An 11407-nucleotide genomic window follows, 5' to 3' on the forward strand; every position below is an offset into this window, starting at 1 on the left:
AGAATGATGTCCAGGATAAAAGGCCAGGGACACGCAGAATCTTTGCAAACAACCATAATGAAGAAATCAATAAGGAGTTGTATAAAAAGGCAAACAATTGCTACTCCCGTCCAAAGTATTAGAGCAAAATCTTAGCATTCATTGCTGTCAAGAGCACATAGGCTCTATATAGACAAAGGAAGGGAGGGACTCGGCGTAAATCAAAAGGAGGGCAATTTATATTGGGGCGACTACATGCCAAGGTACGGCACAAAATTTTGAAGGTTCATACATCGTACCGTGTCACAAGCTACTACTGCACCATGGAAACAATCAAAGGAGAAGAAAATAGAATCAATAAGTGGGGCCGATATACCGCTATACATGAGACAATTACAAAGAAATGCTGCACATGCACAATGTAAGCTGAAGGTATTGCATACAATTATTAATGTCGGTACTGCATATTGTGCCCCGAACAATTACCTCGTCCTAGGAATGACGGGTAAATGAAGGTATGCCTTACAAGAAACACACAAGAGGGCTAGCGGCCATTCCTAAGGAACAGCCCACAGGACTATGGATGTAGTGGCTGGCAATAAAGCTAACTATCTTCACCATGCGGAAACTGGGTGAGCAAGCATTCAACCAATATGAGGGTATCATGAACTTAGAGAGGTATGGAAATCGACGAGGGACTAGAATGGGAAGGTCCCCAAGGCTATCCCAGTAAGTGCAAATTTCAATGGGGAAACTATATGCAGAAAGTTTAGTATCGGTGTAAAGTGCAAATAGGAATGAGTTAGAACATAAAGCATTTACCGATCTTGTGGCGAAAAAATACACAAACCATTTAAGAATAAAGAAAATAATTTGGCATTGCAATAATAACCATGTAAACAAAGGCACAAAAAGCCACCGGTAACACAGTGCCCGTGAAAGTAAATGGCATGCAGCGTTTACAAAAAAAGTAGTTTGAAGGACCAATGCATAATCAGGAATTGCAATAAGAAATATGTAAACAAATACCGGTTATTTCTTATCATGCTTTGCTCAACCGCCAAAGCAGGAAAAAAAAGAATCACAGGAGTGGAGAGGACGTGAAAACATTGTTACACCAAAGTGGATGTTAACAGTATTTCGGCGATGGGAAACTGATAAAAGAAGCAGACGAGGAACAAGCATTGGTAAATGCAGGAAAATATGCTACAGCCAATAGAAATCGAAAGACAGTAAGTGGCACATACAGTAACTAATGAGAAGCCAGGAAAAAGAGGAGGCATGATGTAACTTCCTTTTAAGTTTATATTAAAAATAAGAATAAGCAAATGTTAGAATAATTGGGAAGACAATACATATAAGACCCCTCGCGTTCCTTGTAAGCAATGCCGGAGTCCGCTGGCGGCACCATGGCAGGATGGAGATTGTTTGTGCTGCACAGTGGCATGTGATACCTTGTGTCGAAGTCTCTGTAATATTACTAGTAGTCCATCCGGCACTCCTATTTCAATAGATTGCTCGATTTTTACTCCACTTTTTTTGCGTGCTGCTCCCAACTAGTGTTTTGTCTAGAAACATTGTTCTGGTACTTTGGTTAGGGGAAATCGGTGTTATCGCTTTCAAAGGTGGTGTGCACTATAATACATAGGCCTTGTTCTTTTTCAATAAAGATTTCTCCAAATTGAAGTAGTTCCAAACCATAGTATTTATTTATTGATTTTATCTCTTTTCATTCTTCGAATCATTAGTTTTCTGATTCTCACATCATCATGATTAACATTTTATATCCACCCAATGCATTTCGGGTCATAATGGACCCTTCCTCAGGGATCTAAATGAAAACAAACAAGGAAATATTATGAGCCGTCCGGCCTGATAGTATAACACAAGGTGCGTTGCATTTAAATTATTAACATACTCAACCCAATACTACTGCTGATACAAAACTGATGTAACTGTAAACATAATATCTCACATTCATGGCCAAATGAGATCTCTGCTCAATGATTAAAACATGAATCAAACATGACCAGTGCTATAAAACTCATGGTTGAGCGAAAAACTTAAATGTAAAAGATCATTCGTTTTTGCATGACGCTATGTTAAGCTGCTGAGGTTACAAATGACTTTCTAGTACGAATCACTTTGACACTTGTGAATACCAACTCTAGTGTCTAAACTCTGACGCTTAATTAAAAAAATGCTAACATTTTGCTCATGTAAAGAAGCATGATTGCAGCGCGCTGGGTTTTTGGCACATAACACTAACAATCAAGTTAACTCGAGGACATTTTACTTATGAAAATGCAAAATTCCAACGTGTCGCGTTTGTTAACCAATAGATGCTCAGCTAACTGGCCCTAGAGCCCTGGAACTTAAATATGCGCTCTGATTGGCTTAGATTGCGTTCACATGATCGCGGTGAAAAATAAAAATACGAACAGCATTGAATGTATTAAATGCGCATATTGTCCCTTCACAAGTGTATTTCTTCATTTAAAACCATTTATCTAGATAAAATCACGCTGGATTCTATTAAACACTAGCAAAATACTATTTTCGAGTTGGCATGAATCAGTCGACGCTTAAATACTGTTAATTCACAATTAAACGTTCTAAAGTCTGAACAAACCAAAAAATAAAGGAATTAACAACACAACATTACTTCTGGTCACATATAGATGTTATGAATTACAGTTTTGGTCGGCCATCTTGGAATGGGTTAAAGGGGCCACAGTTGAACACAGGATTCCAAAGTCCTTTATCCTAAACATTAATTATAGGAAACACAATAATTCAATCCTATCATTTAAACCCTGTGGTTGCAGACTGTCCATTTTGCGGATCCAAAAATATTCAGCTCTTAATCTCTGTTTCTGCGAGTCACTGTCCGGTTGTGGTTTGATTACTTCTAGTATGGTGAATCTTAACTGTGAGATGTTATTGCCCGCTTCTGTCCAGTGTGTTGCTATTGTTGATTTTTGTTTTTTTGACGAATATTACTCTTGAGTTCCGTTATTCTTACTTTAATCTTTCGCTCAGTCTGTCCCACATATAATTTACCACATGGACACTTTATTACATAAATAACACCTTTGGTATCACAAGTGCTGGTGTGTTGTAGTGGAATCTTTTTCCCTGTCTTAGGGTGAGTGAAAATTTGACCTACCATTACATTATTGCAATGTGTACAGTTTTCACATTTTCGCATTACTTTATATTTTGTGACTGTGCTTTTTAACTGTTGCTTTTTTAATAGTTGTTTCAGATTTTTAGATCTGCTGTAAGCAAATGTTATTTTATCATCGAATAACGGTTGCAGGTAAGGTTCTTGAGTAATTAAGGGCCAATGTTTTCTCATGATGTTGGTTATTTGTGTTGTCTGCATGGAATATTTTAACACACATACTGTCTTTTGTGAAGTGTTTTTTTCTTTTTTCTTCAACAGCGATTCTCTGCTCATTGTCATGACTCTATTCTTGGATTCTTCCAGTAGGACCTTGGGATAACCACGTTTTAAATATTTCAGAATCTGATTGTTGAATGTAGTAGCAACATCATTGGGATCAGAAGTGATTCTTTTTGCCTGATAAATTGAGATTAAGGGCAAGTGATTTTTCAGAGAGTGATGATGAAAGCTGTTATAGTGAAGACCACCGTTTCTATCTGTCTCTTTAATATGCAACTTTGTGCATATTTTTCCATTGTCAATGGTAATCCTTACATCTAGGAATGCCAGCTCTTGTTTATCCATAATGTGGGTGAATTTTATCTGTTCATGCTGTGAGTTCAGAATATGAATGTTTTCAACTAGTTTTTCTTGCTTGCCTCTCCAAATGATAAATATATCGTCTATATATCTTTTGAATACCAGGAGTCCAGTTAGCCGTTCAGGATTGTTGATGATGTGGTGATACTCAAATTTCGCCATAAAGGTGTTTGCGTAGGACGGTGCCCCCGCAAAACCCATCGAAGTTCCGCTGCACTGCTCATAAAACTCATCTTCCCATTGTAAGTAACTATGGAAAAGTGCAAACTGTAACAATTCGAGCAAAAATATTTTATCTGTACCATTGATGTTATTCTCCAATAAGCTCCATTCCATTGCTTCTATGCCCCAATTGTGAGGGATAGAAGTGTACAAATGCTGTTACATCAATGGAGCATAACCATAATTCTTCATTCACTGGGATAACAATAGTTTCAAGCATGTTCAGAAATGAGGTAGTGTCCTTAATGTGGGTGCTCCAATTCTGCACTAATGGTTGCATGAACCAATCCAAATATTGTCCTAACCGTTCAGACAGTGAGCCACATGCTGACACGATAGGCCTGAAGGGCAATTTTGTGGCGTTTTTGTGGATTTTTGGAAGCATGTAAATTTGGGTCTCCGTGTGTATTTGATGTTGAGGAACTGGTAGGTTTTGGGCGTAATCCATTTCATTTCCAAAGCTTTGTCAAGAATAATTTTCAGTACCACTGCAAAGGCTTCTGTGGGATCATGATCTAACTTATGATACGTGTTAGTGTCCTGTACATGTAAACGTACGTGTTCCATATAATAATTAGTGTTCATCACCACAATTGCTCCCCCTTTATCCGCTTTCTGAATTGTGATGTCATTTGATTCCATCAAAGATCTTAAGGTATTCCATTCCTTTTTAGAAAAGGTACTTTTGGTGCCGCCATGGTAATTGATTTTTTTCATCTCAGTATCGATGACTCTTTCATATGCATGTATTGTTTTGTGAGACGTAGGGGCACAGAAGGTGCTTTTTGTTTTGAACTACTTTATCTAACTCTCAGGTTTATCTGAAGGTGGAAGATTGTTGAAGAAATTCCTCAATCGTAATATACGTAAAAATTTGAAGATGGATATTTCCCACTCTTGGGCATTGGATTTGTAGACCGGCACAAATGTCAAACCTTTATTAAGTAAATTCAGTTGAGCCTGAGTTAACTGTTTATCAGATATGTTTATGATATCACTCTGACACTTGTGAATACCAACTCTAGTGTCTAAACTCTGACGCTTAATTTAAAAAAAGCTAACATTTTGCTCATGTAAAGAAGCATGATTGCAGCGCGCTGGGTTTTTGGCACATAACACTAACAATCAAGTTAACGCGAGGACATTTTACTTACAAAATGCAAAATTCCAACGTGTCGCGTTCGTTAACCAATAGATGCTCAGCTAACTGGGCCTAGAGCCCTGGAACTTAAATACGCGCTCTGATTGGCTTAGATTGCGATCACATGATCGCGGTGAAAAATAAAAATACGAACAGCATTGAATGTATTAAATGCGCATATTGTCCCTTCACAAGTGTATTTCTTCATTCAAAACCATTTATCTAGATAAAATCACGCTGGATTCTATTAAGCACTAGCAAAATACTATTTTCGAGTTGGCATGAATCAGTCGACGCTTAAATACTGTTAATTCACAATTAAACGTTCTGAAGTCTGCACAAACCAAAAAATAAACAAATTAACAAAGCAACAATACTTCTGGTCACATCTAGATGTTATGAATTACAGTTTTGGTCGGCCATCTTGGAATGGGTTAAAGGGGCCACAGTTGCAATAATGTAATGGTAGGTCAAATTTTCACTCACCCTATGACAGGGAAAAAGATTCCATTACAACACTCCAGCACTTGTGATACCAAAGTTGTTATTTATGGAATAAAGGGTCCATGTGGTAAATGATATGTGGGACAGACTGAGCGAAAGATTAAAGTAAGAGTAACGGAACACAAGAGTAATATTCGTTAAAAAAAACAAAAATCAACAATAGCAACGCCCTTGACAGAAGCGGGCCATAACATCTCACAGTTAAGATTCACCATACTAGAAGTAATCAAACCACAACCGGACAGTGACTCGCACAAACTGAGATTAAGAGCTGAATATTTTTGGATCCGCAAAATTGGCAGTCTGCAGCCACAGGGTTTAAATGATAGGATTGAATTATCGTGTTTCCTATAATTAATGTTTAGGATAGTGGACTTTGGTTTCCTGTGTTCAACTGTGGCCCCTTTAACCCATTCCAAGATGGCAGACCAAAACTGTAATTCATAACATCTATATGTGACCAGAAGTATTGTTGTTAGTTAATTCGTTTATTTTTTGGTTTGTACAGACTGCAGAACGTTTAATTGTGAATTAACAGTATTTAAGCGTCGACTGATTCATGCCAACTCAAAAATAGTATTTTGCTAGTGTTTAACCCCTTCCATGCTCATGACGAGCTGAGCTCGTCATGAGACACAGTTGAGCTGTGCTGATGACGAGCTGAGCTCGTCATGACACCACAAAATGGCAATTTCCAGCACAGGGGAAAAATAACCACAGCAGCGATGTGGTTAATAGAATCCAGCGTGATTTTATCTAGATTTTATCTAGATAAATGGTTTTGAATGAAGAAATACACTTGTGAAGGGACAATATGCGCATTTAATACATTCAATGCTGTTCGTATTTTTATTTTTCACCGCGATCATGTGATCGCAATATAAGCCAATCAGAGCGCGTATTTAAGTTCCAGGGCTCTAGGGCCAGTTAGCTGAGCATCTATTGATTAACCAACGCGACACGAATTTTGCATTTTCGTAAGTAAAAGTCCTCGCGTTAACTTGATTGTTAGCGTCAGAGTTAAGACACTAGAGTTGGTATTCACAAGTGTCAGTGATTCGTACTAGACAGTCATTTGTAACCTCAGCAGCTTAACATAGCGTCATGCAAAAACAAATGATCTTTTACATTTAAGTTTTTCGCTCAACCATGAGTTTTATAGCACTGGTCATGTTTGATTCATGTTTTAATCATTGAGCAGAGATCTCAGTTGGCCATGAATGTGAGATATTACGTTTACAGTTACATCAGTTTTGTATCAGCAGTAGTATTGGGTTGAGTATGTTAATAATTTAAATGCAACGCTCCTTGTGTTATATTATCAGGCCGGACGGCTCATAATATTTCCTTGTTTGTTTTCAATTAGACCCCTGAGGAAGGGTCCATTATGACCCGAAATGCATTGGGTGGATATAAAATGTTAATCATGATGATGTGAGAATCAGAAAATGAATGATTCGAAGAATGAAAAGAGATACAATCAATAAATAAATACTTTGGTTTGAAACTACTTCAATTTGGAGAAATCTTTATTGAAAAAGAACAAAATGGAGTAAGACCTCCAAGGTCTATGTATTATAGTGCACACCACCTTTGAAAGCGCTTGCCCCTAACCAAAGAAGTCTCTGTAATGTCAGTAGATACAGTAGAAACAGCATTTTATGACTAATAAGTTGTCAGTCTTTCTCATGGATGCAGTGGGTACACATCGATGTAATTCTGCTATCTTAAATTCTGATCATGTGGCCGTTTGTCCATGTACAGCAAATGTAGGTCTCCTCTGCTTGTCCTTATAAAACCATTCAAAATTGTAAACTTCCTACCAGAAGCTTCCGTCCTTGTGAATGGTGCATAAGCTCATAACATGGCAGGAAGTCGTGCCTCCCTCCCCTCCCCCCGTAAATGTTCTCAATATTGATATACTAACAAGCAAAACACCAACAATATTTTTAGCTTGCTTTGAAAATCCTTTGCAACATATATGTTAGCACAGGCGGCACTTTTAAGCCTTTCTCAGAAAATACAGCTCTTCTTTAAATTTGCCTATGCTCATCAACTAAGCTTTAAGCCTTGTCCCACATCGAGATTCTTGCGCAGACTAAACTCTGCATTTAACACCCTGAGATACAAAAAGTACTTCAGAGCTACTACTAAACCAAAGTTTTTTTATACACTGTCTCCTTTTAGAAATGTGAGAACTCTCCTTGTGACTTGTCTCAAGGGAAATGAGACCACAATGTTCAAGTTGTAATAGCATGAGTTAATAAAAGAAATGGTGCATGGACTATACATGTGACAAAGCACTGTTGCAAACTTTCTGTGTATAAGGTTAAGTTGTATTCGTTTATTGTGTATGATAGTGAGACAAGCTCATCGTAAAATAACAAACAGCTTTCACAGTATGAATTCTTTAGCAGGGAATTATTGGATGCTCTTCGACTATGGGTTGCAGGTTACAGATCATAAATGGCAAGCCCATCCTGAGAATGTAGCAAACACTGAATTTACTTTAAAAAGCAACAGTTACATGGCACATACGCTGTTTTCATTTGAGAGCATGTGAAGGTTATTGGATTGATTGGTGGTGATTAACAACGTCTCAGAAGTGTATATATTCTATTATATTACATATCTGTCTATACATATATCACAAAGTGTTGGTTGCTACTTTTAAGTTCTAATTAGGACCTAGATTTTTTATTTTGCAATACCTTTGACACCATTTGTCGAAGTTCACAAAAGATGTATCTCACGAAACCCAAGGCCCAGATTTTCATGATACACAATGGAAAATGTATTGGCTGGTGAGAAATGATTTTCAACATCCGTTTAAATAACACAGATATCTGCTCCTTTGCATCTCTGTTAGTGCCCTCGTTCAGCCGCTTTATTGGCAATTTTGATCACATACCTTCAAGCACATTCCATAGTGACTTGTGCCTGGTCATTTTTTAAGGTCCATATTAGTATCAGCAGGCATGACATATTGCTCCAGACTGAGCGACGGTGCTGGCAACTCTAAATTAATGATCCATCAATTGCCACATAAGTTATGCTGAACTACTTTTTAAGAACAGGTGCTCTTTCGCCCCCACCAATTAACCAACACTGCACAACAACGTACAACCAAGTGTGATTACTTCATAGAATAAGGATGAGATGTCAGCGTCCCGGTGTCACTAGCTCCTGAGGGTCACTTCATGAACAAAGACATTGTCGCAGCCGTCGATGATGGGCAGAGAGAAAGGATGACTTCATGCTTAACCCGAAGTTGGGAGCATACGGAGACGAGCAAGTGGTGGTGACCGAATGTCTTTGCTGTTTTGGGCAAGGGCCTCTTGTTTTTTTTTTTTTTAACTATCGTGGAATACATAATTGTGTGCTGCACTGGAGAGTTTTGCTCAAGCATTCTCTTGAGGCGGACACTGTTACGTTGCACTGCTCATGAGGTGAAAGGGTGTCAGACAGCAGGCTTGAAAACCGCTCACGACTCTGTATTGGCTTCAGCCGAGCAGCACAGTGGGTGAGTGAGTCAGTGCAGATTACCTGAGTCTGATGCGCAGTGCCAGGGTCATCTTAAGAGCCCCCTTCCAGCAGTTTCCCCCTGCAGGTCTGGGTGTGTCTAATGACGAGCCTCGTTGTTTCATTAGTCGACACTGAAGAAGGAATCTTCAATAATAACAAGGACAAATGCATCTCACTCTCGGCGGGTGGGGGAAGTGCGGCCGAGAGCAGGGACGCGCAGTGTTTACCTTGTAGGAGCTAGCGCGATAATTGCTAAAAGTTGGCGCCGCTCGCTCCCGCAAGGGAATCGCCAAACGTGCATGCGTTGCAATTGAAAGCAATGCAAAGCGTGCACGTTTTTGGGCAAAAAAGCTTATCGATTACAAGAAGTCCCCTCCTAAGCAGCGCGCTGCGCAGGCGAGACCTTAAAAAGGGGGGGGGGGGGAGTGCAGTTTGCCTATGCAATATCAACACAGCTTTACAGCTAAAATGGCTGAACAGAATTGCACCTAATGTAGGAGAAAGCTAGATCTGTACAGTGTTCATTTTGTGATTTGGTGTAAATCTGTTAAGCAGTTTTGGAGAAATTAAGCTTCAAAATGTATAGGTATCGGGATGGTGGAGCTCACTAGAAGCTTGCAGTAGTCCCACGGGCACGCAGCTTGAGAAACAGAGAAATTTGATTGGCAGACAGGGCTTTTTTCCCATCAACTACCTCACTCCCACATGTTCAAGAGGCTCCTGCGAGTCCTGAGGGAGCTTGTGCTCTAATTGGCTGGCCACAACCTGGGCAAAAATGTTGCGGTCCCCATTACATGGCTTGGGGATTCAATTCCAGTGTCCTGAAAATAAAAATAATATGAAGTGGAAAGGCGCATGGTAGGGGTACCAGGACACTCTGGACCTTGTGAGAATAGGTTAGGGCTACCCTGATGCCCTGGACCATATAGGGGTAGGTCCCAGATTTTCAGGGTAGATTATGATTTGTGATTTATTCGTACTGGTTTGACCAGGATCAGTGACAAACAGAGCTATAGCTGATATTGACCTAGCCTAGTGATGATGGTTTGTGGTAGGAGTGTGTTTGGCAATATTATAAAGGTTCCTTGTGGCCAAGTGTAATAGTTTGTGTAATGAGGGTGTGGCCAACTGCCGGAGAAGATGGCGCACACTAACGCAGCTCCGGCTCCAAATCCATTAACCTTGAAAATCCAACAACAAATTTGTGCCTGTGAGTCACCATATGACCCGAAACAGTGCCGTAGACCTCGCCGGCCAAGATCACCTACAAGGAATGGGCCAAATACCTACCCAGACCCCACTGAGGCTCACGGCCTGAGTGCAGCGGCGAGACGCGGATCTGTGTGAACTACAGCCAAAGGGAGCAGCCCAGCACGAGAGCAGAAGCAGCAAAAGTTTGGCTGGCGGGGCATGCCTGTTGGTCATCGAGGGCTTGCGGCCGCTGCTGGGATCTTGCGGCTGGGACCCAACCCGTGGTAGAGAGTGGCCCCTGTCTGACTACAATCTGCTGTGACGTCTGCCCAGGGCTGAAGGTAAAGCACGCAAAGGAAGGCAAAGTGGACCATCAGCTACCGTGTGGAGACGACAGCAGCGACCTAATGGCGAATACCCGGACTAGAAACACCGGCTCAACATTGACTTCGTGGTGGGAGCAGCGCATGAGGCTACACTGTATTGGCAGAGGGTGCCAGTGGGAGAGCTCCCTGGACCCAGTGGTGAGTGGCGGTTAACACACCATGTCACCAGCCATAATGACTTTTCACTATTACCAGCTCACAGCGACCTTGTGCTGAGCCTTGCATAAATCGTCGCAGCATAAAGGGTCAATTTACCGGTGACAACCCAGACGTGGAGGTGAGCCAAGAGGGGTTAAGCCAACAGGCCGGTGGGGACGCTTTCCTGGGCAAGCGGCAGTGATACCCTTAGGCCCCTCCCCTCGGATAGTAACACAGCCCGGCAACATCACTACAAGCTGTGCCATGTCGGGGAGCAAAGGAGGACGTGGTTCGCACCAACCCAACCTGGACAAGTTCTCCTGGCTTAAGACCCAGGAGGGTGCAAGTGCTCAAACTTACAGAGTACAGGAAACACAGCGCGCGCCGGCGGAACAAGGCACCCCCACCCTTCAAGACCTACTAGAAGAGGTCACCGCTGTGCGTATATGGCTCGAATCCTGCATAGTCACGGTATCCAAAGAAATCTCCCTTATCCGTGCTGACCATAGAAGAATGAATGATCAAGTGAAAGAGGTGGAGGAAGTAACCCAA

This window comes from Lissotriton vulgaris, chromosome 2_1 (genome assembly GCF_964263255.1).
Source record: "Lissotriton vulgaris chromosome 2_1, aLisVul1.2, whole genome shotgun sequence".
Classification (NCBI taxonomy): domain Eukaryota; kingdom Metazoa; phylum Chordata; class Amphibia; order Caudata; family Salamandridae; genus Lissotriton; species Lissotriton vulgaris.